This window comes from Callorhinus ursinus, unplaced genomic scaffold, assembly GCF_003265705.2.
Source record: "Callorhinus ursinus isolate GAN/ISIS: 27379988/994484 unplaced genomic scaffold, GSC_fseal_2.0 scaffold4, whole genome shotgun sequence".
Classification (NCBI taxonomy): Eukaryota; Metazoa; Chordata; class Mammalia; order Carnivora; family Otariidae; genus Callorhinus; species Callorhinus ursinus.
The window spans coordinates 71,043,210-71,067,373 of record NW_027397066.1 but is presented as its reverse complement, the minus strand read 5'-3'; the positions used below and the strand labels follow the sequence as shown (position 1 = coordinate 71,067,373).

General features: G+C 37.1%; 1 long non-coding RNA gene and 2 pseudogenes across 2 annotated transcripts in view; 1 reads left to right on the top strand and 2 right to left on the bottom strand.

The window, feature by feature from the left end:
* Positions 1–24,164, top strand: part of LOC141372479 (uncharacterized) — a 272,954-nt gene that overhangs the window by 107,867 nt on the left and 140,923 nt on the right. Inside the window, exon 3 of one of the 2 annotated variants that reach the window (XR_012377744.1) lies at positions 13,958–14,031. This is a non-coding gene — a long non-coding RNA (uncharacterized lncRNA). Of the gene's footprint in view, positions 1–13,957; positions 14,043–24,164 lie in introns of both variants that reach the window. The other variant, XR_012377745.1, reaches the window with a different exon arrangement.
* On the bottom strand, positions 4,480–11,213 carry LOC112825462 (large ribosomal subunit protein uL30-like; annotated as a pseudogene).
* On the bottom strand, positions 19,617–19,760 carry LOC112825528 (U2 spliceosomal RNA; annotated as a pseudogene).

The window sequence follows — 24,164 nt, the reverse complement described above, 5'->3', positions numbered from 1 at the left end:
AATAGTCAGTGACAAACTGTTTAATATTAAGTGGGTGTTTCCACACAATTTCTTTAGTTTTCTGATAGCTTTTGCCAAAGACTGCATGCAGTCACTTTCCCTTTTTTGCTCAATAATTGAGCTCCCACAATGCTTTCAATGTAAGGTAGAAGTGAGCCTTCTCTGAGCTTAAGCACAGAGCTACTTATTTTTTTCACTAATTTAGAAAATTATGATATTATAATGGTAGATATATGTTGTTATATACATTTTTTGTCAAAACTCCCCAGAATATACATACGGCGCAAGGAGTGAAATCAAATGTAAACTATGGACTTTGGGTGATAATAATGTGTGGATTTTGGTTCATTGACTCTAACAAATTTACCACAATGGTGCAGGATGTTGATGATAGGGGACGCCGCCTGTGTGCTAGGAGGGGGTACGTGAGAACTCTCTGTATTTTATGCTCAATTTTGCTGTGAAACTAAAACTGCTCTAAAAAATCAAGTATTAATTTTTTAAAATTGTATTTGTACCTTTTTTGACAAATAGTAAACTACACTTACCCTCCTTCCTTCCTATTTCGGTTTTTAATGAAATCAATTTATTTTCCCTTTAGAAAAAAATCTAATGCAGGACTTTCAGTTTCTCCATTCTTGGGTATCTGGGGGTATAATGAAGATGATTTTAGAATAATTACATACATCCACCAGGCTTTTCAGAGGTAGTGAGCCCAGAAATACAGCAAAATACAGATTGCTGTATTTTCCATTATGGAAAACAATTTTCACTAGAAGAATAGCTTTTGTTATATAGGCAGATTGTTTAGGAATAGAACAGTCACAGCACAGTTTTTAGGTTTGCTCTGGAGTTACAATTCTGGGTTCAACTTCTGGCTCAACCAATCATCAGACACAGAGTCTTAGACAAGTCTTTGTTATACTCTAAATTTTATTTTCTTACTTTCTAAAATGGAGTTAATAGGAATACCCATACTTAATTGATTTATTTGCAAAATTAAGTGAGGAAATGTATATAAAGCATGTAGTATAAGTCCTGGCACAAGAAACTGTTCAATAAATATATATTTTTGTGATGGAGGATATTGTCCAGTCACCAAATAACTGTGTTGGAGAAAATTCAATCATTTATTGAGCAAGAAATGAACTGAATTTTGAAAATCCCAACTTCTGGCTCTACCTATAATTGACCCAGGGAAATGGAGCCTGAACAGAGAACAGCCATATGAAATAGTTGGCCGTATGAAATAGAGTGTGAAGTTTAGGACTACTGAAGCAGCCGGAATTTGCATATCAGGGTACCAGACATAAGAGAGCTTAGCAGAAATGAAGCCCCAGAAATCTACATAGGTGTCCTCTTGAGTCTTTGACTTAGTACCTGTGCATGCATATGGTCAAACTCAGAGAAGGTTAGTAAGGAGCAGTTACTTCAGGAATGTGAGCTGAGTGTAAATACCAAAGAATACATAGTGCTGGGAGACAGTCCACTTCTGCAACAACAAGAAAAGTCATGATTTAGGAGGAGGATTATTCCAGCCCTAGCATAAGGGATACTCTGGACCCATTCTAACAAAGTTTAAAACCAAGCCTCAGGAGAAACATGTGGAGCTATCAGTAAATTAATTCTCTATCAGAATAAAGCCCAAAATTCTTTATAGGAAGACAAATTCAGAATCTAAACGATAGCACTCCATTGTCCATCGTAAAAATTTAAAAATTAGGGGCACTTGGGTGGCTCAGTTGGTTAAGCGACTGCCTTCAGCTTAGGTCATGATCCTGGAGTCCCGGGATTGAGTCTGCATCTGGCGTCTTGCTCAGCAGGGAGTCTCCTTCTCCCTCTGACCCTCACCCATCTCATGCTCTCTCTCTCTCATTCTCTCTCTCAAATAAATAAACAAAATCTTTAAAAAAATGTAAAAATTACTAGTCATCTGAAAAATCAGAAAATATGACCAAAATTGGAGGAGAGAAACAACAGAAAAAACTCAAGAGATGACAGATGTGTTGGAATTAGTAGCCAAAGACTTCAGGCAGCTATTATAAATATGGTAAAAAAAATCTAAGAACAAAGATGAATAAATGAGTGAACAGGTGGGGGAAACTCAGCAAATAAAAGGAAACGAGAGGGGAAAGCAAATGAAAGTTGTAGAACTAAAAAATGTCTGGAATTTTTGAAATTAGCACAATTGAACCTTAAAAGCTGTTCGTATACTGCAAAAGAAAAGCTCTGTAAGACAGGTAAATAGAAAACAGTGAAAGAAAAAAAGACTGGAAAAAAAAATGATCAGAGCTTCAATGACTGGTTGAGTATTATAAAGTCACACGTCTAACAAACATGGAATAAAAATTCCAGAAGGAGAAGAGAGATTTTGACATGAAAATAAATATTAGAAGAAATAATAGTCAAAGAAGTTTCCAAATTTAATGAAAAATAACCCCCAGAGAACATTGTCTATTACCAAATAACTAATGTCCCCAAGGATATTTATATTCATCTCCTCAGCCAAGAAGTGAACATTTAAAAATTTGACTTTGGAAATCCCAACTTCTCATTCTGGCCATGGTGGAGGAATGAACCACAGCAGGATAAACACAAAGAAAACCACATCTGGGAATATTATAGCACAATTGCTTTAAACCAAATTAAAAATAAAAACCTCAAAACATCCATAAGAAAAAAACATACTAGATACAGGAAAGGAACAATAGAATATCCACTGAATTCTCATCGGAAACAATGTAAGCCAGAAAACAATGGAATGACAAGTTTTAAAAATTTTTATAACCTCTTATTTACTTACATAGAATTCTAAGTGAAAAACTATTATTTTGCATAAAACCCTTGAACAATTTTGTGAGTGAGGCACACATGCTAGACTGTATTAGCCCCATTTTGCAGGTAAGAATGGAAACATTATTCCTATATTTAGTATAAAACAGATCTGGGATAGAAACCCTGGGCTTTCACACTCACAACTGCTCTTTTCCTGTACATCATTTTAAAGTAATTTGATTTCACAGTGTTTTAAAGTATTAGAGTAAGCTCTAACATCTATTCCTGGCAAGTTAACTCGAGCCAACCAACTTAATTAATCGCCTCCTAAGCTGGTACATTTTAAGGCATTGTTATACTTCTGACTCAACCTCACAGCTATGTTTGAGGGCCACATGGGCCAAAAGTGCAGCAAAGCTGATCTTAAGGGCCCAGGGGACACAATGGTTAAGCATGTTTTCAAGTCTTAACTTATGCCTGGCACACCCTCACCAACTACTCAGATAGCAGTTGAGGCAAAAAGTGACAGTAACAGAGGAAGACCTACCTATGAAGGGGGGACACTGATGATAAACACAGGCAGGATCAGGTCCCCTTTTTAGGTCTAATGTCCCCAGGAGCCTTAGTGTTGGTCTAGTACGTCATTACCAGCAGGGTAGAGAGCAATACTTTTGGAGACTAGACTATGCAAGGAGAGAGTCCAATTAAGCCTGTCTGGGGCCTAGAAGACCTAAGAGTACTAACTTCATCCATGCCAAGCCAAGAAAATCCCATCTTGAACCCAGCAGAAATAAATGGTGGATATTTCCCTTAGTTAGATGGTTAGGAGAATCAGGAATCTACCACTGTGTTCCTAATAGGAAACACCCAATTGGCTCCAAGGAAAAAAGCCATCTTGATAAGCTTTGGTCTTCCACAGACATGGAACCACAGGAGCCTAGCAAGGTCAGGGCCCAGGTGACCAATCCTGATAGTGCAGGACTTCCTCACATAAGGTACATGGGTCCCTAAGAAGAGTCTATGAACTTACAAACTTGCAAGTAAAAATTTGAGTGTATGCATTTTCCTGGGAAAAGGATTCTTCCCTTTTTGTAGACCCACGAATAGGTTAAAATCCTGAACTAGAGAAAAGAAGTAGTCCAACTGTGGGCTGGGATAAGGAAGCCACCAGATACACTTAAGAGTCAGACAAGTCTGAGAACTCACAAAGCCATCCCTGAGAAGTTAGAACGATGGACTCATAGCAGAGACAATCGAGCACTGTTTTGTGCTCTTCTTTGTAACTGTATTTCAAGTTCCTTCCAAAACAAGACCCAAGGAGCCCCCCAGGTTCAAGTATGTCCCTGGATTTGTTCTGCTGCTGTCTTGTATTCATGCTTGGGTATTCACTCATCAACATTAATCCTCAGTATAGAAAATGTGACATAGCAGGACTCCCTCTTCCATGGCATGAGTCCTCTGCTGATTTCGGAGGCGGTGGTGGCAGCCAATGTGGAAAACACACTGGAACTTTCCCTTGGAACCGGAAGTGCCGGTTATATAAAATGAGAAGTGCCTACCAGGAGCATCATCATTTTTTTCCTGACCATTCCCTCTAGTTACTGAAGATGTAACAGAAAATAATCTTCTCTGAAAATACTGGATAACCGTTTCAAAAGACAAAACACCTGCCTCCAACGTGCTGTGCTTACAGATATTATGGGTTTAGTTCAGCGGCCAAATGAGCTGATTGGTGCATTCACCTTCATAGCCAGGTAAGCCCACCTCCTTGAGGAAGCCCACTTTATTCCTCGTAGCATGAGAGATGGAAAGGGCATTAAGAACTCAGAGATCACCTGGAAATTCTTCCCTGGAAAGGCAATTTCATGAATGAGGTCTTCCAAGCAAATAACACCATACTTCCCCAGGTGCTCCTAAATCACTAAATCACTATGTTGTCTGTCAAAAGGATGGGGTTTTTTTTGTTTTGTTTTGTTTTTTTAATTTATTTTTTTTTATTTTATTATGTTATGTTAGTCACCATACAATACATCATTAGTTTTTGATGTAGTGATCCAGGATCCATTGTTTTCGTATAACACCCAGTGCTCCATGCAATACGTGCCCTCCTTAATACCCATCACCAGGCCAACCCATCCCCCCACCCCACTCCCCTCTAAAACCCTGTTTGTTTCTCAGAGTCCATAGGCTCTCATGATTCATCTCTCCCTCTGATTTCTACCCCCTTCATTTTTCCCTTCCTTCTCCTAATATCCTCCACGCTATTCCTCATGTTCCACAAATAAGTGAAACCATATGATAATTGACTTTCTCTGCTTGACTTATTTCACTTAGCATCATCTCCTCCAGTCCCATCCATCTTGATGTAAAAGCTGGGTATTCATCATTTCTGATGGCTCAGTAATATTCCATTGTCTATATGGACCACATCTTCTTTATCCATTCATCTGTTGAAGGACATCTCAGCTCTTTCCACAGTTTGGCTATTACGGACATTGCTGCTATGAACACTGGGGTGCATATGGCCCTTCTTTTCACTACATCTGTGTCTTTGGGGTAAATACCCAGGAGTGCAATTGCTGGGTCATAGGGTAGCTCTATTTTTAATTTTTTGAGGAACCTCCACACTGTTTTCCAAAGTGGCTGTACCAACTTGCATTCCCACCAACAGTGTAAGAGGGTTCCCCTTTCTCCACAACCTCTCCAACATTTGTTGTTTCTTTCCCTGTCCGTTTTTGCCATTCTAACTGGTGTAAGGTGGTATCTCAATGTGGTTTTGATTTGAATTTCCCCGATGGCTAATGATGATGAACATTTTTTCATGTGTCTGGTAGCCATTTGTATGTCTTCTTCAGAGAAGTGTCTTTTCATATCTTCTGCCCACTTTTTGACTTGATTATTTGATTTTTGGGTGTTGTGTTTGAGAAATTCTTTATAGATCTTGGATACCAGCCCTTTATCTGTAGTGTAATTTGCAAATATCTTCTGCCATTCTGTGGGTTGCCTCTTTGTTTTGTTGACTGTTTCCTTTGCTGTGCAGAAGCTTTTTATTTTGATGAAGTCCCAAAAGTTCATTTTTGCTTTTGTTTCACTAGCTTTTGGAGATGTATCTTGAAAGAAGTTGCTGTGGGCGATGTCAAAGATGTTACCGCCTATGTTCTTCTCTAGGATTTTGATGGATCCCTGTCTCACATTGAGGGCTTTCATCCATTTTGAGTTTATCTTTGTGTATGGCATTAGAGAATGGTCGAGTTTCATTCTTCTGCATATGACTGTCCAATTTCCCCAGCACCATTTATTGAAGAGACTGTCTTTTTCCATTGCATGTTTTTTCCTGCTTTGTCAAAGATTATTTGACCATAGAGTTGAGGGTCCATATCTGGGTTCTCTCTTCTGTTCCATTGGTCTATATGTCTGTTTTTGTGCCAGTACCATGCTGTCTTGGTGATCACAGCTTTGTAATATAGTTTGAAATCGGGCAACGTGATGCCCCCAGCTTTGCTTTGCTTTTTCAACATTTCCCTGGCGATTTGGGGTCTTTTCTGATTCCATACAAATTTTAGGATTATTTCTTCCAGCACTTTGAAAAATGTCATTGGAATTTTGATCAGGATGGCATTGAAGGCATAGATTGCTCTGGGTAGCATAGACATTTTAACAATGTTTATTCTTCCAATCTGTGAGCATGGAATATTTTTCCATCTTTTTGTGTCTTCAGTTTCTTTCATGAGTGTTCTGTAGTTCCTAGAGTATAGATCCTGTCCGTCCTTGGTTAGGTTTTTTCCGAGGTATCTTACGGTTTTTGGTGCTATTGTAAATGGAATTGTTTCTCTAATTCCTTTTCTACAGTTGCGTTGTTAGTGTATAAGAAAGCAACTGATTTCTGTGCATTGATTTTTGTATCCTGCCACATTACTGAATTGCTGTATGAGTGCTAATAATTTGGGGGTGGAGTCTTTTGGGTTTTCCACATAAAGTATCGTGTCATCTGCGAAAAGAGAGAGTTTGACTTTTTCTTTGCCAATTTGAATACCATTTATTTCTTTTTGTTGTCTGATTGCTGTTGCTAGGACTTCTAGTACTATGTTGAACAGTAGTGGCAAGAGTGGGCATCCTAGACGTGTTCCTGATCTTAAGGGAAAGGCTCTCAGCTTTTCCCCATTAAGGATGATATTCGCTGTGGGTTTTTCATAGATGGATTTTATGAACTTGAGGAATGTTCCCTCCATCCCTATACTCTGAAGAGTTTTAATCAGGAAAGGACGTTGTATTTTGTCAAATGCTTTTTCTGCATCGACTGAGAGGACCATATGGTTCTTCTCCCTCCTCTTATTAATGTGTTCTATCACATTGATTGATTTGCGAATGTTGAACCACCCTTGCATCCCGGGGATAAATCCCACTTGGTCATGGTGGATGATCCTTTTAATGTTTTGTTGGATCCTATTAGCTAGGATTTTGTTGAGGATTTTGGAATCCATATTCATCAGGGATATCAGTCTGAAATTCTCCTTTTTGATGGGGTCTTTGCCTGGTTTGGGGATTAAGGTAATGCCGGCCTCACAGAATGAGTTTGGAAGTTTTCCTTCGGTTTCTCTTTTTTGAAACAGCTTCAGTAGAATAGGTATTATATCTTCTTTGAATGTTTGGTAGAATTCCCCAGGGAATCCATCAGGCCCTGGACTCTTGTTTTTTGGGAGGTTTTTGATCACTGCTTCAATCTTGTTACTGGTTATTGGCTATTCAGTTTGTCAATTTCTTCCTGTTTCAGTCTTGGCAGCTTATAGGTTTCCAGAAAGGCCTCCATTTCATCCAGATTGCTCAGTTTATTGGCATATAGTTGTTGATAATAATAATCCAATAATTGTTTCTATTTCCTTGGTGTTAGTCGTGATCTCTCCCCTTTTATTCATAATTTTATTAATTTGGGTCCTTTCTCTTTTCTTTTGGTAAATCTGGCCAGTGGTTTATCAATCTTTTAATTCTTTCAAAGAACCAACTTCTAGTTTCGTTGATCTGATCTCCTGTGTTTCTGGTTTCTAATTCATTGATCTCTGCTCTAATCTTAATTATTTCTCTTTTAATGCGTGGCTTAGGCATCATTTGTTGCTTTTTCTCTAGTTCTTTAAGGTGTAGAGTTAGTTGGCGAATTCGGGATTTTTCTATTTTTTTTGAGTGAGGCTTGGATGGCTATGTATTTCCCTCTTAGGACCACCTTTGCAGTATCCCATGTTTTGGACCGATGTGTTTTCATTCTCATTGATTTCCATGAATTAAGTTCTTCTTTGATTTCCTGGTTGACCCAAACATTTTTGAGCAGAGTGGGCTTTAGCTTCCAAGTGTTTGAATTTCTGCCAATTTTTTTCTTGTGATTGAGTTCCAGTTTTAAAGCATTGTGGTCTGAGAATATGCAGGAAATAATCTCAGTCTTCTGGTATCGGTTGAGACCGGATTTGTGACCCAGTATGTGGTCTATTCTGGAGAAAGTTCCATGTGCGCTCGAGAAGAATGAGTATTCTGTTGTTTTAGGGTGGAATGTTCTGTATATATCTATGAGGTCCATCTGGTCCAGTGTATCATTCAAAGCTCTTGTTTCCTTGTTGATTTTCTGCTTAGATGATCTGTCCGTTGCTGAGAGTGGAGTATTGAGGTCTCCTACAATTAACGTATTGTTATCAATATGACTCTTTATTTCGGTTAACAGTTGGCTTATGTAGATGGCTGCTCCCATGTTGGGGGCATAGATATTTACAATTGTTAGATCTTCTTGTTGGATAGACCCTTTAAGAATGATATAGTGTCCTTCTGTGTCTCTAACTACACACTTTAGTTTAAATTCTAATTTGTCTGATATAAGAATTGCTACCCCAGCTTTCTTTTGAGGTCTGCTGGCATGGAGGATGGATCTCTATCCCTTCACTTTCAGTCTGGATGTATCTTCAGGTTCAAGATGAATCTCTTGTAGACAGCATATAGAAGCGTCCTGTCTTTTTATCCAATCTGCAACCCTGTGCCATTTTACGGCAGCATTTAGACCATTCACGTTGAGAGTGATTATTGAAAGATATGAATTAATTGTCATCATGTTGCCTGTGAAGATGTTGTTTTTACGGATTGTCCCTGTAAATTTCTGTTGTTATCACTCTTGGGGTCTTTCTCCTTTTATAGAACCCCCCTTAATATTTCTTGCAGGGCCGGCTTAGTGGTCACATATTCTTTCAGTTTCTGCCGGTCTTGGAAGCTCTGCATCTCTCTATCCATTCTAAATGACAGCCTTGCTGGATAAAGCATTCTTGCTGCATGTTTCTTCTCATTTAGTACCCTGAATATGTCTTGCCAGGCCTTTCTGGCTTGCCAGGTCTCTGTGGACAGGTCTGACGTTATTCTGATGTTCCTCCCTCTGTACATAAGGAATCTCTTCCCCCTAACTGCCCTTAAGATGGTTTCCTTGTTTCTAAGATTTGCAAGTTTTACTATTACGTGCCGGGGTGTTGGCCTGTTTTCTTTGATCTTGGGAGGGGTCCTCTCTGCCTCTAGGATGCAAATGTGTGTTTCATTCCCCAGATTAGGGAAGTTCAATTTGTTCAAATACATCTTCTAGTCCTCTCTCTCTCTCCACTCCCTCCAGGATTCCAATTATTCTGACAATGGAATGCTTCATGGTGTCACTTACTTCTCTGATTCTATTTTCATGGATTCTGAGTTGTTTTTCCCTGGCCTCCTCTTTTCCCTTTTTATCTATTATATTGTCTTCCAGGTCGCTTATTTCGTTCTTCTGCCTCACTTACCCTAGCTGTTAGATTATCTAGATTGGATTGGATCTCCTTGATAACATTTTTAAGTTCTGCCAATTCAGCTTTCATTTCTGCCCTTAGAGACTCCATGTTGCTATTAATTGATTTCTCCATTCTAGCTATTGTCTTCACAATTGCTAGCCTGAATTCCATCTCTGACATCTTGGTTATATCTGCATTCATTTGTAAATCTGCAGCATAAGTCATAATCTCTGAGTCTTTTCTATTTTGGGGTTTCCTCCTCCTAGTCATTCTGTTGATGGGTGGTTGAGGGAATGTATAGAGTCCAAATTATTGACCAGAACCCAAGCAAGATGCACCTGTTTTCTAGGGACGTTAGGGTGGTTGGCCTCTTGTTTTCCCAGCCTGTCTTCTGCGGGAGGGGCCTGCTGCGCTGTTACTCAGGCAACCCTGTTTGGGCGGAGTTGCTCTGCCCCCCTATGGCGGGGGATGCACTCAGTGGGAATCAGGTTTGGGGGCTTTTGTTCTCTGGCGGCTTTCCCTGGCGGCTTTCCGCATCTCTTCCAGGAGTCAGAACAGAAGAGACCGTTTCCAACCCTCTGCCTCAGAGCAGAGAAATTGCAGTCTGTTCTTCAGAGAGCTCTCCAGGCCACACTGTCTCCGTTTCTGTTCGTGTTGCTATAAACTGCAGCATCCTAGATTGTGCACCCCTCTGCAGCGCTCCCAGTCCTGGCTCCAGGTCGGGGCACGTCTCTGCCCTTTGTGCTTCTAAAACCACCAGCTGCTCCCAGTTTGCACACACGACCCCGCCGCTCTGGGTTTCTGCCCCGGGAGCTGCCCTAAAGGCCTTTCCCCGCCGCTACCGGTCTGCGAGTCTGTGCCCCGTCCCCAGCGAGCGAGGCTGTCGCTCACTAGCCGTGTAGGATCCCCACAGCCAGGCATCCTCCCGCTGCCATTTATCTTCTGATATCTGCCCACAGAATCACAGCTCCCCGCTTCATACCTCGAAACCAGCCTGCGATATTCTGTTTGTAGAGATCCAGATCTTCTTACATCTCAGGCTAATTACGTGGGTGCTCAGAATGGTCTGGTAGATATCCAACTCAATTCTGGGGACCAGTTGAAATAGGGTCCCCTCCTCCTCTGCCATCTTTCCTCACCCTCTCTAAACGATGGTTTTATGCTTGATCTTGCCTTGTCCACATTTCAAGATGAGTTCCGAGACAGACTTCAGATTTGGAAATCCTCAGGTCGTATGAGATTCCACTATATGGTCTGGGGGGTCACTTTGACAAAGACACCACTGAAAAATCTTCTTCAGGTGAACCTTGCAATGATCCTCTGCACCATTAAACTCACCCCATTAATCCTTAGATGCATATAATAAAGACCAAGAAATGTTTATCTGGCACTTCATAGTCATGAGGTTTCACTTCTTTCTAGTGGCCTGAGGTGGGCCCTGTCATGTTATCATAGCCAGGAATTGCTTAGGAACCATTCCAGTTGCTTAAACTTGAGTTATTTTCCTTTCTTTGGCTCCTTCTTATCCAAAAGTGCCTGCTTTGCTTGAGTGGCTTTGAGGGCCTGATAAGCCCTCCAATTTTTCAAGAGACTTTCTGGAACTGAAGAGATCTTTTTCCTTTGCTCTTGCTCCATCTTTCCAAAGCTGCAACTACTGCTCATGTGCAGCCCCACCACCTGGGGAAAAGAGAACCACTTTATGTTTACTTGACAAGAGACCTCTCTTCTAGTTCACAGCTGGCAACCCAGACAGCCAATGCCCAGTTAGCTATTGTGAACAGCTGAGGTCTTGCTAATGCTGATTGCTGCCAAAAGTTGCACAAAGGTTCCTTTGCACTGTTCCCTGCACTTTAGAGCCATGTCATCTTCAAAATCCCACCCTCTTTATTTACACCTCTTTATTTACACCAAATTCCCAACCCCAAAATAGAAAAGACTCAGAGATTATGACTTATTTACACCTCTTTATGTTCATTTGATACTGGAGGCTGGGCTATAAGCAAAGAAACGCTTCCCACAATACACCTATGACTTGTGGTGCAGAATGGCAGTTTTAAGATGCTAAGAAATAAACTGTGAACTTAGAATTAAAATTAAACAAAATATTTCTTCAGAACTTAAACCCAATAAAATATCTTCAGATGACAGAAGTGATGACTTTCACTACAAGAAATGTTAAATAAACTTATTCAGGTTAAAGGCAAAAACTCAAATATAAATGAATAAAGAACACTAGATATTTTTCTACTTAATTTCTTAAAAAACAGTTGACTATTTGAAGTAAAAGTAACAATGTGGCATAGAATTTATAATATCTAGAAGACACACGACAAATAGCACAGATGAGAAGGTAAATGGAAGTATATTTACATATGGTTTTTACATTATATGTGAAATGTTATACTGTCAATTGAAGGTATACTGTGATAGGTTAAAGACGTATATTGTGACCACCAAAGGAATCACTAAGGAAATAAAACAATGAAATAACAAGCCAAGAGAGGAGATATCATATAATACTGAGAAATAATTAATTTAAAAGGAGATAAAAAAGATGGAAAAAGAAAAAGGATAGATGGGAAAAATGGAAAAACCAATAGTATGATATGATAATAGACTTTAAACCTATCAATAATTATATTAAATGTAAAAGCACAAGACAACCAATTAAAAGGCAGAGAAGAAGATCTACTTATATGTTGTTTTCAAGATACATAGACATAGGTAAGTTAAAAATGAAAGGATAGAAAAACGATATACCATGACACACTAATTATAAGAAGGCTGGAATAACTGTATTAATATCAGACAAAGTATATCATTTGCAATAGCATCAAAAAGAATTAAATACTTGGGAATAAATTTAATCAAGGAGATGAAAGATTTAAACAGTGAAAACTGTAAGAAACTGATGAAAAAATTGAAGAAGACACAAATAGATATTCTGTGCTTATGGATTAGAAGAATTAATATTAAGTGTCAATACTACTCAAAGAAACCTACAGATTCAGTGTAATCCCTATCAAATTCAAATGGAATTTTCACAGAAATAGAACAAATAATTCTAAAATTTGTATGGAACCACAAAAGACCCCAATTAGCCAAAGCAGTCTTTTTCAGAAAGAACAAAGCTGAAGGCATCATGCTTCCTGAGTTCAAACTATATTACAAAGCTATAGTAATAAAAACAGCATGGTATTGGCATAAAAACCGACACACAAATCAATGAAATAGAATAGCCTAGGAATAAACCCACACATACATACACAGTCAACTAATTTTCGACAAAGTTACCAAGAACACACAATGAAGAAAGGATAGTCTCTTCAGTAAATGATGTTGGGAAAACTGTATCTCCACATAAAAAAAAAAAAAAAAGAAAAAGAAACTGGACCCCTATCTTACACCACTCACAAAAATGAACTTGGAATTGATTAAAGACTTAAATGTAAGACCCGAAATCACTGGTTTCAAGTCTTACATTTAAGTCTTTAATCCATTCCTTTGGATCTTGTATTTTCCTTATAAATTGTCTATGGGAACATATATATATTCAATATAAAATATATATAATCAGCATGTATAATATACTACATATATCCAAGTCATCTTCATTCATTGTTCTTTTATTTACTCAATGAGTGAATATTTTCTATTATCTTAGCTTTCAGATAATATATTGATAACAATAGAATGAAGAAGTAATTACATAGATGATTTGGCAAGCCTACATGGTGTTACTGAAATGATAAAAGAAGACTAAAGAGGGGTGCCTGGGTGGCTCAGTCGGTTAAGTGTCTGCCTTCTGCTCAGGTCATGATCCCAGGGTCCTCAGATCGAGCCCCACATCAGGTTCCCTGCTCAGAAGGAAGCCTGCTTCTCCCTCTCTCACTCCCCCTGCTTGTGTTCCCTTTCTCGATGCCTCTCTCTCTCTGTCAAATAAATAATAAAACCTTTAAAAAAAATAAAAGAAGACTAAAGAAAAATAATCTTTATATTTTCACTTCGTTTATTATAAAAAATACTCTAAAAAGTGGGATCATTTTTTTCACTTAAAAAAGTAATAGTAATAACTGTATAGTGACTAACATAACAAAAAAAGTAATAATAAAGACAATGTGTAAAATTTCATAAAAAAACTTTTTGGCTAAAACGTATAAAACCTTGCTAACGAAATTAAAATTCTTAAAAATCAGGGAGATATTATATGTTTATGGATTACAAAATACAGATGTCAAGCAGATGCACATTAGTGTCAAATCTCCCCAAATTAACCTATAGACTCAATGTACTCCCAAAGTCCCAGCTGAATCTAAACTATATATGAAAATAAAAATGATATAGAATAGTTCAAAATATCTTGTAAGAAAAGAACAAAATTAAGGACTTTTATTGCTTGATTTCAGGATTCATTCATCAAAAGATGGCATTAGATGAGAGAAGAGAGCAAGAAAGGAACAGAGAAGAACTACAAAAACAGGTAACAGAAAGGTAATATGTACGTACCTTCAGTAATTACTTTGTGAATAGACTAAACACTCCAATCAAAAGACAAAGTGATGGATAAAAAAAGCAAGATCCTTGGGGCACCTGGGTGGCTTAGTCCGTTAAGCATCCAACTCTTGATCTCAGCTCAGATCTTGATCTAAGTGTTGTTTAAAAAGAAACAAAAAAACAAAAAGCAAGACCCATCTGTATGCTGCCTGCAAGAGACTCATTTCAAACCTAAAGATACATGCACATTGAAAATGAAGGAATGGAAAAGCATTTATCATGCAAATTGAAGTGAAAAGAAAGCTGGAGTAGCAATACTTATATTGAACAAAATAGACTTTAAAACAAAGATTGTAACAAGAGACAAAGAAGGACACTATCTAATCATTAAGGGAACAATCCAACAAGATAGAACAACTGTAAATATTTATGCACCTAACATGGGAACTCCCAAATACATAAAACAGCTAATAACAAACATAAAGGAAGTAATCAATAGTAATACAATAATAGTGGGGACTTTCACACCTACTTATATCACCGGATAGATCATCTAAACAGAAAATTAACAAGGGAACAGTGGCTTTGAAAGACACATTGGACCAGATGTATCTAACAGATATATTCAGAATATTCCATCCTAAAACAGTGGAATACACATTCTTCTCAAGCGTATATGGAACATTCTCCAGAATAAATCACATATTAGGCAACAAAACAAATTAAAAAAGATGGAAGTCATACCATGCATCTTTTCCAATCACAATGCCTGAAACTAGAAATCAATCACAAGAAAAAAATCTGGAAAGAAAACAAATATATGGAGGTTAAATAAGATGCTATTAAGTAATGAATGGGTCAACTAAGAATTCAAAGAGGAAATAAAAAAATACATGGAGACAAATGAAAACAAAAACACAGTGGTCCAAAATTTGGGGGATACAACAAAGCTGTTCTAAGAGGGAAGTTTATAGCAATACAGGACTACCTCAAGAAGCAAGAAAAATCTCAAACAACCTAACCTTACACCTAAGGGAGCTAGAAAAGAAGAACAAACAAAACCCAAAACCAGTAGAAAGATTAGGAAATCATAAATACTAGAGTAGAAATAAATGAAATAGAAACTAAAAAAAAAAAAACATTAATGAAATCAGAAGCTGATTCTTTGAAAAGATCGACAAAATTGATAAACTTTTAGTCACACTCATCAAAAAAAAGAGGGAGGACTCAAACAAAATCAGAAACAAAAGAGGAGAAATAACAACCAACACCACAGAAATACAAAGGATTATAAGAGAATATTATGAAAAATTATATACCAACAAATTGGACAGCCTAGAAGAAATGGATAAACTCCTAGAAATATGCAACCTCCCAAAACTGAATCAAGAACTAAAAAATTTGAACAAACCAATTACCAGCAAAGAAATTGAATGTAATCAAAAGACTCTCAGCAAACAAAAGTCCCAGACCAGACAGCTTCACAGGTGAATTTTACCAAACATTTAAAAAAAGTAATACCTATTTTTCTCAAACTATTCCAAAAAATAGAAGAGAAAGGAAAGCTTCCAGATTCCTTCTATGAGGTCAGCATCATCCTGATACCAAAACCAGATAAACATACTATAAAAAAAGAGAACTGCAGGTAAGTATCTCTGTTGAACATGAAAAATCCCCAACAAAATATGAGCAAACCAAATCTAACAATACATAAAAAAAAATCATTCATCATGATCAAGTGGGATTTATTCCTAGGAGACAAGGATGGTTCAGTCTTTGCACATCAATGTGATACATCACATCTACAAGAGAAAGAAGAAAAACCATTTCAATATATGAAGAAAAAGCATTTGACAGTGTTCAACATCCATTCATGATAAAAACCCTCAACAAAGTAGGTTTAGAGGGAACATACCACAACATAGTAAAGTCTATATATGAAAAACCTACAGCTAATATTATACTCAGTGGTGAAAACCTGAGAGCTTTTCCTGTAAGATCAAGATTAAGAGAAGGATGTCCACTCTCACCACGTACTGGAACTCCTAGCCACAACAATCAGACAAGAAAAAAGAACAGGCACCCACAGTGGTAAGGAACAAATAAAACTATCACTATTTGCAGATGACATGATACTCTATATAGAAAACCTGAAAGATTCCACCAAAAAACTACTAGAACTGACAAATTTAGTAATATCACAGGATACAAAGTCAATATACAGAAATCTGTTTCATTTCTATACACTAATGATGAAGCAGCAGAAAGAGAAATTAAGAAAACAATGATACTTACAATTGCACCAAAGAGAATAAAATCCCTAGGAAACTTAACCAAGGAAGTGAAAGACCTGTGCTTTGAAAACTATAAAACATTAGTGAAAGAAATTGAAGATGACGCAAACAAATGGAGAGATATTTCATGCTCATGGATTGGAGAACTAATATTGTTAAAATGTCCATGCTAACAAAAGCAATCTACAGATTTAATGCAGTCCCTATCAAAATACCAGCAGCGTTTTTCACAGAACGAGAACAAATAACCCTAAAATTTGTATGGAACCACCAAAGATACCCAAATGCCAAAACAATCTTAAAAGAAGAACAAAACTGGAGGTATTACAATTCCAGATTTCAAGATATACTACAAACCTGTAGTAATTAAAACAGTGTGATACAGGCACAAAAGCAGACACATAGATCAAAAGAACAGATAGAGAACCCAGAAATAAACCCACAAATGTATGGTCAATTAATCTTCAATAAAGGAAGAAAGAATATACAATGAGAAAAGACAGTCTCTTCAACAAATGGTGTTGAGAAAACTGTTCAGCTACATGCAAAAGAATGAACCTGGACTGCTTTCTTACACTACACCATACACAAAAATAAACTCCAGATGAATTAAGAACCTAAATGTGAGACCCAAAACTATAAAAATCCTGTAAAAGAGCTTAGGCAGCAATGTCTCTGACATCAGCCATAGAAACATTTTTTTTTTTTTAGAAATGCCTCCTGAGGCAAGGGAAACAAAAGCAAACAACAACAACAACAACAACAACAACAACAACAATTGAGACCAAGTCAAAATAAAAGGCTTCTGTACAACAAAGGAAAAAATCAACAAAACTAAAAGATAACCTACTAAATGGGAGGACATTCTTGCAGATGACATATCTAATCAAGGATTAGTATCTCAAATATATAAAGAACTTATAGAATTCAATGCCAAAGAACAGAAACATTCCAATTTAAAAATGGGCAGGGGCACCTGGGTAACTTAGTCACTAAAGTGTCTGACTTTTGATTTCAGTTCAGGTCATGATCTCAAGGTTGTGAGATCAAGCCCTGCATCAGGCTCCCTGCATGGTGATTCTGAATCCCTGCTTAGGTGTCTGTCTCTCCCTTTCCCTCTGCCCATCCCCATGCATGCTCTCTCTTTTTCTCTCTCTCAAATAAATATATCTTTAAAAAAATAAAATAAAAATGGCAGAAGACGTGAACAGACATTTCTCCAAAGAAGACATACAGATGGCCAACAAACACATGAAAAGATGCTCAACATCACTCACTATCAGGGAAATGCAAATCAAAACTACAATGAGATATCACCTCACACCTGGCAGAATGGCTAAAATCAAAAACTGAAAAAACAAGTTTTGGTGAAGATGTGGAGAAAAAGGAACTGTCATGCACTGTTGGTAGGAATGCAAACTGGTGCAGTCACTTTGGAAAACAATATGAAGGTTCCTTAAAAAATTAAGAGTAGAATTATCATATTATCCAGTAATTCCACTACTGGGTATTTACCCAAAAATATGAAAACACTAATTTGAAAAGATATATGCATTCCTATGTTCAATGCAGCATTATTTAAAATAACCAAACTATGTAAGCAGCCCATGTGTCCATCAATAGATGAATGGATAAACCTGTGCTGTGTGTGTGTGTGTGTGTGTGTGTGTGTGTGTGTGTGTATGAAATGGAAAACACTTGGTCATAAAAAGGAATGAAATCTTACCATTTGCAACAACATGGATGGATCTAGAGAGTATAATGCTAAGTGAAATAAGTCAGTCAAAGAAAGACAAATACCATGATTTCATTCATATGTGGAATTTAAGAAACAAAACAAAGAGAAAGAGAAACTAAAAAAAAAAAAAAAAAAAAAAAAAAACAAGACTCTTAAAAATAAAGAAAAAAAAAAAAGGTTGGAGAGGAGGTGGGTAGAGAGATGCAGGAAATAAGTGATGGGGCTTAGCAGTACACTTATCATGATGAACACTGTGTAATGTATAGAATTGTATCACTATATTGTACACCTGAAACTAATGTAACACTGTATGTTAACTATACTGGAATTAAAATTTTTTTAAAGAATTAAATGAAAAAAAGATAGTTTTAGAATATAAAAAAATAAGAAAGTATTCACAAGACATATACCTGATAATGATTTGTATCCAGAATATATGTGTCTTATCATTGTGTCATTGAGTTCAGTGATACAAAACATCCAATAAAATTAAAGAATAAAAGACTTGAACAGAGAATTGCCAAAATGTGTATGGTGGCCAATATGCACAAAAAAGTACTCCACATAATAATAGTCATTGGTAAAATGTAAATAAAACCATAATGAGATACCACTAAGCACCTGCTAGAATGACACCACCAAATTTTGGCAATGATGTGAAACAATTATAACTCTCATATGTTGTTGGAGAAAGTGCAAAATGGTACGACCACTTTGAAAAACTATCAACTTAAAGACTGGAACATATGACTCTGTAATTCCACTCCTAGGTGTCTACCCCAAGGGGGAAAAAAACATATTTAGTAAAATACTAGTAAATGTCTAGACATCAGCTCTAAAAGAAATTAATAAAAATTTAAAAAATTTAAAGCTCTTTTTTATACCATATGCACTATGCACTACTTATGCATACAAGAATATAGGTGAATTTCAAAGACATTATACTGAGAAAAAAAGACATAAAAAGTTTACTGTGGGATTCCATTAATTTGAAGTTCTAAATTTGGTTAAACTAATTTATGATGATAGAAATCAGAACAGCAGTTACCTCTTGTGGTGGGGTGGACAACTGACAATTGACTGGCAAGGAGCACAAAAGAGATTTTCTGGGGTAACGGAAATATGTTCTATCTTAATAGCAGTATGGGTTATATGTATGTATATATTTGTCAAATTTCATCAAACTGTACACTTAAGATATGTGCATTTACTATATGTAAAGTGCACTTTAATAAAAATCTTTTTAAACTTTAGTTTTGCTTTTGTTACTATTTCTCAACCAAAATTTTCATTAAAAGTTGTAAAATATGTCTGGTAAGATAATATGTGGAAATGTTTGTAAATATACTAAAAACATAAAGGACTGGCTTTGGATACGATGTTAGAAGTGGTAACTAGGCAGTTGGAATATGTGAAAATTTTAAATTTATTTGGAAATTTTAGGGTTTATTTATTCTAAAGAAGGGGAGAAAAGGAGAACAGATTTGCCAGAGTTTCTAATACTACACATTTTTTAATGCTCAGTGTTTTTATTTTATGACTGGGTAAGACAATGTTACTATTTTAAGTAATGTCACAAATATTTTAAAATATTGAATGACAAAACAAAATGTAATTTATGAGTTTCCCAATTGATCTGTCCTTTAAATACACTTGATCTTAGCCAAAAGGCCGAGAAGCGATGATCTATCCTTTTAATAAACATAACTTTGTTAACAAGTGTAATTTTTATATTTATAAAGTGGAATTACAAAGTGGAAATATACTCTCCTCATCTGTCTGAGATCCTTGGCTACCCCAGATATACATTTTCTCTTTAATCTTTTCCAAATCAGTCTTTTATCTCCACCTCAATAAAATGTATCTGCCAGTCAAGGTTAAGGAAAACAGCGCAGGTCTATATTTAGATGAGAGACTTAAAAGAGGTACTTGCAATAAGCTATTATAATTACTATTGTTACAAGTGGTTTTGTTGGATTATAGAGGGTGACCTTCTTGAAGTGTTCTTCAAACACGAATCAAATTCAAAACATGTTTTCTCCCAACTGGTATATCTTAACTCCCTTAAACATGTGAGCATTTTAAGTGCAATATGAAAGCCTTTCAAGTTGTTTTATGTTCATTTATGCTTGTCAAAATGTAATTTTCAAGTAATTGCTTATATGCAAATATTCTTCTAAGATTTTCCCCTTAAGGAAGTAAAAGTAAAAAGGTCAAAGTTGTAGTCAGATTGTTTAATTCAGTTGTAACTTGATCAAATCTCATTTTAAAATAGATATTCTCCTAGAGCTTTAGAGTATGTATTTCCTTTCTCCTACCTCTCTATTCTGTATTGTTCTTCAAGATTATATTAATCTATCAATATTGCAAATTTTTAACTAAAAAACTTTAATAGACTTTGATGAAAATATATCAGGTTTTGTAATTTGAGAGTGCACTAAAATATGTTCCATATATATAATGGAAGTTTTTGCCTTAGGAAAATATTTCAAGTGGCCATATTCTCCATTTCATCTTACCTGGAAATGGAAGAGAGATGAATCGTCTATCACTGATAGTCTCTGTATCATCCTTGCTCTATTACCATCTGGTTTTGGCCCATGGGAAGGAGCATATCAGGAGATCAGACGGTGAGAAAAAAGAGAGAGGTCAGCGTATTAATCTGCCTACTCCCTCCTTGTCTTGCTGTGGTTACCAAAACCTACCAGGCAACCCCTATCAAAGAACTTCAGACAGTTCAATCTCTTCCCAGGCTTGGCAACCCTATTTCCTCCTCTCGACCCTTCAAGTCCATGAGTAACAACTTCTCACCATTGCAAAAACCTGACTGCCTCACCATCCCTTGTATTTTACCCATGCCCACACCTCTGTAAAAAGTCTTTTCACTAAGTTCTTTTCAGTTGCATCTTTTTAAGGGTGTTTCCTCCTTGACCACCAGCTGACATGGTGATTGGTACTAGGCATGACCCCAGGAAACAGACCCTCAAAGTAAAATCAAGTTTTGAGGGGAGAATCAGAATGCCTCTATGATGTCTTTTTTTTAATCCTTGTCTAATGTAGCTATAAGAAAAACATGGCTAAGGATCTACCCAAGATCTAATTATATAGGCTGCAGAGGAGTAAAACCAGTTATATAAGCAGTTTTATCAAGTTATACTAAGGTAAGGGCCTTGGGTGGGAATAAATGGATCTCTGAAACAGAATGGGAACTCAAAAAACCCCAAATCTCTCTGAATCTTCCTTGCCAATTGAAGCAGCTTTTCACTTTCTGTGAGGGAACAGACATCCCCTGCATAAAGTAATTCAAAGCATTTACGCCCATCATTTTCTTTCAAGAAGAGATACTAATTCTCTTCAGGATCCTTCCTACCACCCCACCTTACTTCCAGATCCATAGTAGAAATCAGCATAGTCCAAAGAGGGAAGATCTGCTCCAGGAGGAGATAGCACAAACACTGAAGACATTGTAGGGTCTTTTGTAAGAAGTTTGTAAGGTCTACTAATTCATGGTGGCAATTCCAGAGACCTTGCATGGAAGTGGATTCCTAGGATGTTAGAAAAGGAGGATGAAATATACATTGGATTAGACCAAATTTGTCAATATGGACACACATCTCTTGAGAGTTGGAATTTAATGTGTTTCTTCAAGCATTTGGTAATGATGCCAGCAATTTTCTGTTGTTAAATGAAACCTTGTCTCAATGGCTATAGCTAATATGCCTGAGATGCCAGAATTTCTCTGACATACTTTAGAGAGAGGAGTGCAAGGCTTAAAGATGTGAGAATATTGGAATGTACCTATTATATTCAATCTGCTCACCCACTCTCTAGTGGTACTTTCCAGAAGAACTGGTAGACCCTTCTGCACCAAGACATTCGTTGGTGAAAGTAGCACTAGCATCTCTGAAGAGGAGGTCTGGTTTGCCACTAGGACTGGAAGAGATCAAATTGTCTGAGCCTGGCATACCAAGCAATTATGTAACCTGATCCTGTTGTTATCTGTTCCACAAATCATAAAGTTGGACTTGTAGAGCATCATTCTGTTATTACATGGAAATGGTATTAAAGTTAGACTTGTAGAGCATCATTCTGTTATTACATGGAAATGGTATTAAATTTAGACTTGTAGAGCATCATTCTATTATTACGTGGAAATGGTATTAAAGTTAGACTTGTAGAGCATCATTCTATTATTACATGGAAATGGTATATGAGACCAGGTGTCAGCAAATCTATAAAGAACAAATAAATTACATTAGCAGGTGGCTCAGGATCTCACTGGGCTCTGATAACAAAACTCTCTCCCTTAGAGCCTTCAGACCTAAGAATGACAATGATGTCCCACTGTTGCTAGTCCCTGCTAGACCTTACCTTCCTTTTGGGATCCTTAACCCTGCCCGTACCTCTATAGGTAATTTCTTTACTACATTCTTTTCAGTTAAATTCTTTTGAGTGAGTGAACTTTCTGCTACTTGCTGGGACTCTGACTGAGTCACTGCATAAAATACATTCACACATGTGGGCATATAAGTACACACACACACACACACACACAAGTATTCCCATTATCCAGGATTATTTATGCCGGGAGGAGGAAAGGAGCCTGGATGAGTAGAGAGAAATAATGTGCTGTTGTGGGAAGGAGATTATCTCTGGAATTACATAATCTGAAATATAAATCATTATCTGATTTTGAGTAAATTCCTTTCCTCTTTGCACCTCAATTTATTAATCTATAATGAAGAAAATAATAGTATCTCATTGAGTCGTGATGATTAAATGAAAAAATGTGTGATAATATATGAAGCACCTAGAATACTGAGTGTGTAATAAATTTTATTTCATTAGCTGTAGAAGTACAGTAAAGGATAATTTATCCAGGAATCTAAACACTGGAAATATTCAAACTATAGAATCCTTGTCAAAGCATTTGTTTTATGATCACTCACTTCTTTTAATTTTTTATTGTTATGTTAATCACCATACATTACATCATTAGTTTTTGATATAGTGTTCCATGATTCATTGTTTGTGCATAACACCCAGTGGTCCACGCAGAACATGCTCTCTTTAATACCTATCACCAGGCTAACCCATTCCCCCACCCCCCTCCCCTCTAGAACCCTCAGTTTGTTTTTCAGAGTCCATCATCTCTCATGGTTCATCTCCCCCTCCGATTTACCCCCCTTCATTCTTCCCCTCCTGCTATCTTCTTCTTCTTTTTCTTTCTTAACGTATATTGCATTATTTGTTTCAGGGGTACAAATCTGTGATTCAACAGTCTTGCACAATTCACAGCACTCACCATAGCACATACCCTCCCCAATGTCTATCACCCAGCCACCCCATCCCTCCACCCCACCCCTACTCCAGCAACCCTCAGTTTGTTTCCTGAGATTAAGAATTCCTCGTATCAGTGAGGTCATATGATACATGTCTTTCTCTGCTTGACTTATTTCGCTCAGCATAACACCCTCCAGGTCCATCCACGTCGTTGCAAATGGCAAGATCTCATTCCTTTTGATGGCTGCATAATATTCCATTGTCTATATATACCACATCTTCTTTATCCATTCATCTGTCAATGGACATCTTGGCTCTTTCCACAGTTTGGCTATTGTGGACATTGCTGCTATAAACATTGAGGTGCACGTACCCCTTCGGGTCCCTACATTTGTATCTTTGGGGTAAAACCCCAGTAGTGCAATTGCTGGATCGTATGGTAGCTCTATTTTCAACTTTTTGAGGAACCTCCATACTGTTTTCCAGAGTGGTTGCACCAGCTTGCATTGCCACCAACAGTGTAGGAGGGTTCCCCTTTCTCCACATCCCCGCCAACATCTGTCATTTCCTGACTTGTTAATTTTAGCTATTCTGACTGGTGTGAGGTTTTGATCTGAATTTCCCTGATGCCAAGCGATGTTGAGCACTTTTTCATGTGTCTGTTGGCCATTTGGATGTCTTCTTTGGAAAAATGTCTTCATGTCTTCTGCCCATTTCTTGATTGGATTATTTGTTCTTTGGGTGTTGAGTTTGATAAGTTCTTTATAGATTTTGGATACTAGCCCTTTATCTGATATGTCATTT